Source organism: Acinonyx jubatus, chromosome A1 (assembly GCF_027475565.1).
Source record: "Acinonyx jubatus isolate Ajub_Pintada_27869175 chromosome A1, VMU_Ajub_asm_v1.0, whole genome shotgun sequence".
Lineage (NCBI taxonomy): Eukaryota > Metazoa > Chordata > Mammalia > Carnivora > Felidae > Acinonyx > Acinonyx jubatus.
The window spans coordinates 147,269,175-147,281,173 of NC_069380.1; positions in this window are offsets into that span (position 1 = coordinate 147,269,175).

An 11,999-nucleotide genomic window follows, 5' to 3' on the forward strand; every position below is an offset into this window, starting at 1 on the left:
GTGTCACTAATCAAGTAGTGAACTGGCAAAATATACCTAGGTGGTGTGGTATCTATGAACAATTACATGCCCCTACATTAAGAAATTGAGGGGCACCTGGGTGGCTCAGTCCATGAAGCATCCAACTCTTGATTGCAGCTCAGGCCATCATGGTTGTGAGATCCAGTCCTGTGTCAGGCTCTGCCCTGGGCATGGAACCTAAAGAGTCTCTCTCTTTCCCTCTGCCTCTTCCCACTCACAAATGCAGTCTCTCTCCCTCCCTCTCTCTCTCTCTCTCTCTCTCTCTCTCAGAGGAGGAAGAGGTGGAGGAGGAGAAATTAAGCAAGAAGAAGGAAAAGGACAAGAAATTAAGCTGATCCTGGGATAAAACTTACATAATTTACTAATTTCACTAATGCCATAAAAAGAATGGCATTAGAAGATTAAAATGTTCTCTATTGTATATTTTGATTATTCCTTCCCATCCCCAGAGAATTAAAGAAATATAAATCTAAAATATGTTTTAATTTCACAAGGTCTTGTTTTCAAATGTACATCCTAAGAAATTCCTCTTTTTTAGTCGAGCTCAGTTGCCTTTAGGGATATTTGTAGAATTAAGCTTGCTGCACATTCAAGGTCTTACAATGTGGACTAATTATGGAAAAAGTAATATTTCTCATTAAAGCTATCTCTAATTGTACAAAGAACTCTAGAGAAGTAAAATTAATTATATAAATAATTTTAAAATATCTAGTAATTCTTATATTTACATTTAATCATTTAATGTTATTGTGCTTTGGTGTTTTGTCCTGTGCATTCAATGTGTGAGCACCACCTCAAATCAAGTTGATGTTATACTGAAGAGTTCAATATTTTCCAGCTTCCAAATTTGAAAAGTAACATTAGTAGTTTAATATTCTAATATTCTTTTTAGCTACCAAAATTTTAAACAGGAAACATTTTGCCTAACATTTTAATGACATCTGCCCATTTCAGCTCTTAGTATCTTTATTAAAATTTTTTAACATTTATTCATTTTTGATAGAGTGTGAAGGGGGGAGGGGCAGAGAGAGAGGGAGACAGAATCTGAAGCAGGCTGCAGGTTCTGAGCTGTCAACACAGAGCCCAACAAGGGGCTCAAACTCACAGACCATGAGATCATGACCCAAGCTGAAATCGGATGTCGGATGCTTAACCAACTGAGCCACCCGGGCACTCCAGTATATTTATTATAATAGATCACCTATCATCTTCTAGCGGGATACTTTGACTTACTAATGGTCAGTTGCATTGTGTTTAGTAAGTAAAGTTGAAATACAATAGGCAAAAGAATGTAAGTTGATAAGCCAGCAGCTGAGTTATTCATAACATATTGGCTAGGATACAGAATTAAAAAGATCTGTTAGAGAAAAGTACCAGTTTAGAATGTTAGTATAAGTGAAATGCATGCCTTTTAAGTGACAAGACTTAAAAACAAAACAAAACAATGTAATGTTATATATTTTCACATATATTCTATATATGACTTTATTATTATTACCTTCATCTTCCTTGCCAACTGACACCATTTACTTGTTTTCAATCAGGCCAAGACAATGATTTCTAAAAGACAAAATTGTGAATTGGCATACAAGATAATTACCACTCAGAAACCTAAATGAGGTCAGTAAACCTCAGATTATCAGTAAACCATTATCAGATTATCAGTAAACCATTTTGTTGTTTTCTTTTGTTTTTAACGTTGTTAATTCATTAAACTCTGCATTCAAATATATTGTCAGATAAAAAGGCAATGAGTAGGCTACAAGAAAAAGTAAATCACAATCTGTTTATTTTTTTTTTGCTTCAATAAAAAGCAGTGACAATTATGCAATCATCCTCTATGAAAAATTGATCAACTTAAACAAGTATGAAAACACTCACACACATACACACAAATATACACACACAGAATTTGGCAGAAATTTAACACTATTAAGATAAAATGTCCAAATTGAAGACCTCTTCCACCAAGGAAAAAGTTGTGTTTTTTCCATAAATTAACACAGAGAAATATTGGTAGGGAAAATTTCAGCATTTCCATGTTTTAATATATCTTGGGAATATTCCCTGTTTAGTAACTGCTTGCTGTCTTCAGTTTGTCATCCTCCAAGCATTTTAATTTTTCTTCAGTAGGATTTCCCATAAGGACTGCTACTTCAAATATATTCTTAACTTGATTTGCTCTATATAGTTTAGGATCTTTCAAGGAATGCATGAATTGAAATCAACCAAATCCTCAAAAGGAAGTATAAATGCTAAATGCATGTCATATGATAAGCCTCAAGTGTCTAGAACCCAAGACTGATACAATCTTTAATATATGTGCATCAGTAGTCCTGATTAAAATGCATATGAACATATTTGAACTGTAACTCAAGGAAATATATATTTGAAGGTGAAATGTTAGGAAAATTGCCAGGGTGTCCAAAATGAAAAGGTCAAATGAACATTAGAAACTACTGCTGTCTCTATAAACAGAATACAAAATGTAAGCTTTACATGCAGGCCTGTGAACTTAAAATATACAATATACAGATTAATTCAATAGCTTTAATGCAATTTTATTTGAAGCATGCAATTCAAATGTTTTCCCTGATAACTTGGCAACAGTTTTTGACTCATTTTTTTTCCAGTAGTGAATGAAAAAATCACATATGATATTCACAGCAAATTTGAATAATCTTACTACATAAGAAGCTTTGTGAGATCACTGTCCATGTGTTTTTCCTTTATGTTTCTAGCATATGGTACAATGCCTGAACATAGAAGATAATAAATATTTGTTGAGTGGATGAGTAAACAGATATTTTTAGCTATGTATTCAATACTATACCAAATGATATGTAGGCTACAGAAATACATGGCCTTTAGGAGATTCAAAACCTTCTGAAATATTTTTTTAAATAAAAAAATATGTGTGCACATATGTGCATGTGTGTATGTGTGAATTAAGTCCAAAATTCACAGACTCAAGGGATCTGTTAGTTTAAAATATGTTAAGTATTTTATGTCTTAAAGAGGAAAATTGGGGCTCTTGGGTGGCTCAGTTGGGTTTAAGCATCTGACTCTTGATTTTGGCTTAGGTCATGATCTCACTGTGTGTGTGACTGAGCCCCACATCAGGCTCTGCACTGACCATGGGCAGCCGGCTTGGGATTCTCTCTCTCCCTTTCTCTCTCCCTTTCTGTCTCCCTTTCTTCCCCTGCTTGCTTGCACTCTCTCTTAAAATAAATACATAAACTTTAAAAAAAAAAGAGGCAAATTGAATTTCTGACCTGTAAAATAACCTTGACCATATCTTAACTGAATAGAAGAAAACATCTAAAGAAAGCACTGTTTTGTATGTTTGTTTTCTTTCAGGCCCTGCTTTTAGCTAGTCCCGGGTTCTTTTGATTTTTTCCCCTACATTACTGTCATGTAATTGACAAATAAAAATTGCTTAAAGTATACATTGTAATGTTTGATGTACATATAATTTGTGAAAGGTTTAGAATGATCAAGCTTATAACATATTCATCCCCTCACATTGTTCCCCCGCTTTTTTTCAGTAAGAACACTTGAGATGTATTCTTTTACGTCAAGTATACATTATTAACTGTAGTCACCCTGCTGTTCATTAGTTTTCCATAACTTACTCATCGTATAACTGAATATTTGTTACCCTTGGAACAACTTATCTTCCTATTTTCCCAAACCCTTAAGCCCCTGGTAACCATAGTTTTAGTCTCTGTTACTATGAGTTCATTTTGGATATTTTTAGATTCCACATATTAGTGAATAATGCAACTGTTCTCTTTCTGTGTCTAGTTTATTTCACTTAGCACAATGTCCTCCAGTTTCATTCATGTTGTTGCAAATGGCAGGACTTCCTTATTTTTAAAGACTAAATAGTATTCCATTGTATGTGTGTGTGTAAACCACATTTTCTTTATCCATTCATCTGCTGATGGGCACTTAGGTTGTTTCCAAATCTTGGCTACTGTGAATAATGTTGCAATGAACATTGCTGGTACAGATAACTCTTCAGGACAGTGATTTTATTTCTTTGAGTATATACCTGGAAGTGGGATTTCTGGATCACATGGTAGTTCTATTTTTTTGAGGAATATTCATACTGTTTTCCACAATGGCTATACCAATTTACATTCCCACCAACAGTGCAGGAGGGTTTCTTTATCTCCAAATCCTTACCAAGACTTGTTCTATTCTGACTTTTTGATAATAGCCATCTTAACAGGTGTGGGGTTATAACAAAAATAAACAGTGGGATGAATCAAACTTGCTTCTGTACAGCAAAGGTGACAATTAGCAAAATGAAAGACAGCCTACAAAATGGAAAAAAAAATTTGTAAACCATTTGCCCAATAAGGAGTTAATATCAAAAATATAAAAAGAACTCCTACAACTCAAGAACAAATAAATAAAAAATAACCTAAATGAAAAATGGGCAAAGGACCTGAATAGATTTTGTTTTACAAAGAAGACATACAAATGGCCAACAGATACATGCAAAGATGTTCAACATTACTAATCATTAGGGAAATGCAAATCCAATACTGTTTTAATCATATGGGTAGCTAAGGAAAATGTTTTCATGAATCATGGAAAACCAAACCATCACCAAAGGCAATGTCAATGCACCTATTCTCTCAGCTTTCTGTTGAGAAGTTGATCATCTAACAGAGCTCAAATATTCTGGCCCAATTGTTAAAATCAGTTTTCTTGTGAAGAAACAGAGGGGATTGTAAAAGTGAAAGGTATATAGCCCCATTAGCAAGACCATTCATGGCATAAGATAAATAAAGCAGTCTATTTTTAGCATTTTTAGATTTAATCATATATTTTCTCCCATTTTTCTAATATCATGCTCAAAATCTCTGATTATTGCATAGCTCTCCATCACTTCCCCATAGGAAAGAATATTTTGTCATCTATTATATAGACCTGGATTATGCCTGTTATTTGATAGTCATTTTTCATTGTAAGTTAATAAATCATTTGATTACTTTTTGATTTCCTCTTTATAGAAAGAATTTCTTTATAGAAAGAAAATGAGCTAACATCGAGATAGAACTTGTCCCAAGTCTATGAAAGTTATACATTACATTATTAATTTTACAAAGCAATTTCATAAACTTGAGTAAGAAGAGTTAGCCTCTGAAAAATAGATTTGGTTTCTATGTACTGTAAAATCCAGATTTTGAGCCTGTAATGCCAAAAGGCAGCCCTTAGATCATGGCAAATTCACCAGATCACAGATGTCATTATGCTATCGGAAAACAGCTTTTTGCCAGGCATACTTGACGTTGCCACTGAATGTTCTTTCTAAACCACAACTATGACATCTGGAACTGAAGCTAAATGATGGAGAAATTTAGATCAAGTTTCTTTGCAATTTGTAGCATGAACTATCATCACTCTTGCTTCTTGTTGTTTGGCAACCTTTGGTTCCTTCAGAAAAACTTCATCTGCAAATCTCATGATTCAAAGATGAAACAAAATAAAACAAAGAGGCAGTGACCTGGGCAGGGCAAATGGCACCTGAGGACAATATGAAGTGTTGTCTTCCTTTCTTTGCTATATACTGCCACTATGCTAGACTTAGCATAGGCTACATATATTATGGTGTATGCTTAGAGAGATGCCCAGGAATATCCATCCTTCTCTGCCTCACTTAACCATGCCCTTTAAAAAAGATACTGCTTTCAACTTTTCATCCCCAAAAATCTCTAGTATGTTATTTAGAAATGTATATTATAGAGTTTTCATTGAAGTCAGACAGACTTAGATTCCAATATCATTTTTGCTATTAATTAGTGTGTAATTGGAGGAAGCCTAAGGATCCTATTAGCCTTCACTTTGCTATGCCAGTTAGGAATTAAGCTCTCCCAGGGGGTTGGCGAAGTTCACTCTGTAGTCTAGTACACATGGAACAGGAATATGTTCCTAGAAAGAAAAGATGTTTAGTTAAATTCCAAAGTATGGATTATAATAAGCTTTAAATTTTGAGGAGAAAAACAACTTCTAAAATCAATATATGGATTATAGCCCTTAAAGTTGAAGAAATACTTTCCCTAAATCTGAACAATTTCTACCAAAGCTATGTTTTATTATTAAATAATGAAAGTCCTCTAATATCTGTGTGCTTAATAAAGCAATTTAGGTTTCTTTTCTACCTATTTATTTCTGTCCTACCAATTTAGGTTTTCTGGGCATAGTTAGTAAAGTCTGTTTTTGTGTTTTTGTTTTTGTTTTTGTTTTTTGGTGGGGAGAGTTTGCAATCCTTTCAAATGAACAATTTGAAAATTGGGCTCTTTTCTAATACCATATAATAAATATTTGTGAAATTTAATAAGTCCATCATAAATTACAGATCTCACAGCTCTGAAAAAATATATAATTAATAATTTTACTTGTTGAGTGGGATATGTAAATATAAATTCTCTCCTTTTTGGAAAATAACACTGAAATACAGCTCAGGTTTAAATTCTATTATTTTCCATGGATTACTTTAGTAAAACAATCTTTTCCTAGAATTGATTTCAAATCCCACTGTATGTCAGGACTATACTAGAGTATTGCCAGTGGTAAAGTCATCAGTGATATAACCAAGTAAGGACAGAGCTTAAGAGTGTGACATATAGAAACTTAAGGATAGATTGATGTTTCTAATCCACACATCAATTCAACATAATCAGTTATCTAAGAAAATGATAGATTATTTGACTAAGTTGGCACACATGCTTTTAACGTGGCTCTTCTTAAAGACAAATTAAGTGGCCTAAGAATTTACAGCCATAAAGCTCATAAAAAATACCCAAGAATAAAGTGAGAGAGGAGAAGATCAATTGGAATTAAATGAAGAGTGTCTGTTTACTTGAAATGGCAGTCTTTTATTGCCATCTGTTACAGATAGCTTTAAAGATTTTACAAGCTTAGACTTCTGAAAGTGATCAATCCCTAAGAGGTAGAGTCCTAAAGGGTGCAAAGATAGCAAGATTAAAAAGCACAAATAAATTTCTTACTACCTAATGCCCTGAACCCTGGGTTTTCTTTCAAAAAAGCAGATCATTGAAAACAGATCCACAATTAAACAGCTCTCAGTGTTAAATGCCTATCATTGTTTTGGCACGCTTGATAAAAATAATATAATCATCATCATCAGTCTTAGTAGTTAACAAACCCGGATGCTTTAAAAACTCTCAAGGCTTTCTTTATAGACTCAAAAATTATGTTACTTTATTAAGGAAGGAAACTTGAGATTGCACCTCTTTTTCCTTTTACTTCTTTGTTCTCATAATTGCTCTTGATAGCATATTTCAAAATAGCAGACAATTCTATAACACTGGATTTCCCCAAGTAATTTCAATGAAGATCCATCTCAAAAGGAATTTTTAAGTTTTGAAAATAAATCTCTTCAAAATTCATTGCAAAGAAAATCTTAACAAATTAGCATATTAAAGCTCAGAGTATTCTACTTTGTTTGGTTGTTTTTTAATTTCTCAAATATGCTTTATGAAAGACCATCACTTTCATAAACACCTATCAGCATCCATTGGTACTATGATTTATAGTAATTTATAGTAATGTTAAAGCTACAAAGATCAGCATCTAATAACATAATGCTCCAAAGTCAAAGGAAGTGATTATTTAGGTTTCTTCTTTGCCAGACAGATTTCTTCGATCTCTCTCACTGTCAAAAGAATATATAGTAGTATGGTACTTTAAATCAAGAAAAGGAAAACATTATGCTTAATAAATTCAGGAAATTAAAATGTAAATAATCTGAACGTAAATATAAACTAATCTAAATTAGCAAAAACCAAAACAAAACACAAAAACACTTATACCACAGAGAATTAAAATTTTTAAAAATATTAAATTGAATGTCCAATATATGATTCATCACTAGATATGATCAAGGGATGATTAAAATTTTAGCACCTCATTATATTTTATGTACAATATCAATAGAACACACTGACAAAATTATCTAAGTTGTAAAGGTTAATTCTCCTATTTGGACTATCTGCCAAGACTCCACTTCTAATTTTATATTCAGAGAAAGAAACAAATGACAGGCATTCTATTTAATTATTCCCATACTACTGTGCACTAGAGGAAAAATCAAATGCATTAGCCTTGTAATGTCTCACAAGAACAAAGAAAGGCATGAAACACCTATTTTTATATGTGTATTTCATTATATCTGGAATTTAAAATTTAGTTTTTGAAACATGAACAAAAAAAAGTAGTGGGAAATGTATTTTTAAAGGGCACAGTCAGCATTTAATATCTTAAAACCATTACAGTCTAGAGATCTAATATTGCTCCTGAAACCATCTCAGATAAAAAAGATTAGTTTTTATTTCTGTATACTGAGGATATATTTAAATGATACAAGTGACCCAGGACAAATAAAAAATATTTTTTCCAGAACACATTAAGTAATAAGGAGTATACAGGTCTACCAATTTACCATTTTTCAGGGATCATTTTTCATCTGAAGGGGCTCTCAATATTACACGTAGTGATATCACCAAAGTAGAATATCACCAAAGTAAGAAACAAGAACATGTCATATTCTATTTTTGCTAGACTTATTAAAGATCAAATCAGTCTTTCTATACTGTATTCACATTCTTTCTATTTTGTATTTTAAAATTTCATTAGAGAAGTTATTTTAGAGATGACCACCAACAATCAACAAGCAATAGCTTTGTGAAAGGTGCTGGTAGCTGGATTTTCAGCATTTCTGTCAAAGGCTTGAGTTAAAAAATGAAATATATTTGGTTCACATTGTTCCACTCTCCACATAAGCAGCTAACAACCTCTAGAGAAAATCCCAGAGTTATGTAATTAATTTTGAAATAAATAGTCTTAGGAGCGCCTGGGTGGCTCAATCGGTTAGGCGTCCGACTTTGGCTCAGGTCATGATCTCCTAGTTTGCAAGTTCGAGCCCACATCAGGCTTTGCGATGATGGCTCAGAGCCTGGAGCCTACTTCGACTCTGTGTCTCCTTCTCTCTCTGCCCATCCCTCACTTGTGCTCTGTCTCTCTCTGTCTCAAAAATAAATAAATGTTAAAAAATTTTTAAAAATGAAATAGTTTTAAACTCTAAAGTATAAAAAAATCATTTATTGATGAAATAAGTTACTAAATGGTATTAATTACAAATCTATCAAATATAAAATAGCCTCAATAGCTAGATAAATGGTATTAAGTTACAGAGATAAACATTACACAATAGATTAGCTGCCTAGAATAGGTACGAAGAGTATCACATAGCATAAGCGCAATAGACTTTTTACTGGAAGAATGATACCTAATAAATACTAGAAAATTTAATAATTTCATCATAAACTTACCATGAGAAAGAAAAGAAAGATGATGAGTGAATATGGTCAGAAGCTACCTTCCCCTTGCCTTAGAGGGGATTATCTCTTCGGAGAATACATCAGTAGCAAGGGTACATTAATACATAAATTCCGTTTATATTGTTATCAATGTTTAGGACATGATGAATGAATGATAACTTTCAGCCTTACTTCATCATCTAGTTCCATAAGAAATCACATTTAAATAATCAGTGTTGATATAATTATGCAACTTCTCAGCATTAATAGGGTATTCTTATTCAAATTATCAAACATTAGTATATAATTAATGACCTTTATATTTCACAGCATCGGCTTATGGAAAATCAATAGTATGAAAGAGTTTTATGTATATGACTTCAAAGTCATGGCTTTTTGCTCATTTGGAGAATATAATATTATTTCCATAATACTGTTTTGCAAATGAAATCCTACTTGCTAAGCATAATTGCATCACTTGGTTTCCTTTCACCCTTCTTGAAGAACCATTGCCTCATTTGCTTTTTCAGCCCTCTGACACCTCTTTGTGACTTTTGAAAAACGGGCACAAATGAGTAACACCAGAACTAACCATATACAAAATCATGAATGGAGGTGGAATTTAAAGAGGAAAAGCCATTGAATAGTAGTTTTAGAAAATATGAAAAATAGACTCGATCATATACTTGATTTTACTTTCATGCCAATCTCATTCAAAGGATTCAATAGACGTATTAAGTGCTTCAGATGTTGTGTGTTCATTTAAATGACCACCATCCATTCATCTATTTTATCTCTCTTTTGAAACTTATAATATTCTTTCAATGAAGATGATGGGTTAAGACTGATGCTTAGTAACTAACAGATTGACATTTCAATATTTTAAGAATAATATATTTTCCAATACTCTTTCCATTTCAGGTCATCCAACCTAAGTAGAAATGTTTCCAGAAAATAAGTGTTGATGAAGTATTCTTGATTTTCAGAATTTTTCAAATTCTGTCTGTACTATCCCCATCCTTTTAGCAGTTGAACAATTATTAAGCAAGTAGCTATGGAGAGAAATTTCAGTACCATGCTCTCTTAAACACTAAAAATTCACAGATTTGGGGATTTTAACATCAGTCTCTTATTAATATATGTATACTACATCAAAGTATCTACTTATTTAATTATTGGGATTGGTTTTTAAAATTCAGGTTTTCATTTTAATATTAGTTTATAGCCTGTGTATTCACCTTCTTACCTCCAAAGTCCCTCTGAATCATCATAATTAAAAACTTTTGCTCTGTGTTGCCATTAAGAAAATGAATATAAGCCACAGATTGGGAAAAGATGCAAAACATAAATATGATAAAGATCTTGTGTCCAGAAAATAGAAAGGAATCATAAAACTCAACAATAAGAAAAAAATGAACCTATGTTTTTAAATGGACAAAATATTTGAAAAGACAAAGATGATATAAAAGTGCCTGATATGCACATGAGAAGTTGACCAATATCATTAATATTAAGAAATGCAAATGAAAACAACAATCATACATAATTACACAACCACTAGATCAGCTAAAATTAAAAATAAGACTGATTATACCAAGTTTTCTTGAGAATATGGAAAAACTAGAAGACTTATACTATGCTGGTAAATATAAGTACTTTAGAAAACAGTTTTGCAATCTGTTAAAATGTTAAACATACACATATTACATGTCCCAGAAATCATATCTTTAGGTATTTACTAAAAAAAAATGAAAATTTATATCCATTAAAGGACTTGAACCTATGTTCATAAAAGCATCATTCATGTCCATCTTGAAATAGAAACAAGCAAGAAAAAATGTTGTTTTCTGTGTTGTTAATTTTAGTCATTCTGACTAGTGTGAGGTGACATGTCATTGTAGAAGTTTTGATTTGTATTTCCCTGATGATGAGTGATGTTGGGATTCTTTTCATGTGTCTGTTAGCCATCTGGATGTTTTCTTTGGAAAAATGTCTATCCATGTTGTCTACCTATTTCTTAACTAGATTGTTTTTGGGGTGTTGAGTTTATAACGTTTTATAGATTTTGGATACTAACCCTTTATCAGATATGTCATTTGCAAGTATCTTCTCCCATTCTGTCAGTTGCCATTTTTGTTTTGTTGATTGTTGCATTTGCTGTGCAGAAGCTTTGTATCTTGATGAAGTCCCAGTAGTTCATGCTTGCTTTTGTTTCCCTTGTCTTGGAAGACATATCCAGTAAGAGGTTGCTATGGCTGAGGTCAAAGGGGTTACTGTATGTGTACTCTAGGTTTTTGATGGTTTCCTGTCTCGCATTTAGGTTTTTAATCTATTTTTAATTTATTTTTGTGTATGGTGTAAGAAAGTGGTCCAGTTTCATTCTTTTGCATATTGCTGCCCAGCTTTTCCAACACCATTTGTTAAAAAGACTGTCTTTTGTCCATTAGACATTATTTCCTGTTTTCAAAGATTAATTTATGGGTTCATTTCTGGCTTTTCTATTCTGTTCCATTGGTCTATGTGTCTGCTTTTTGTGCCAATAGCATGCTCTCTTCATCACTACAGCTTTGCAATATAACTTGAAGTCTGGATTGTGATGTTTCCAGCTTTGCTTTTCTTTTT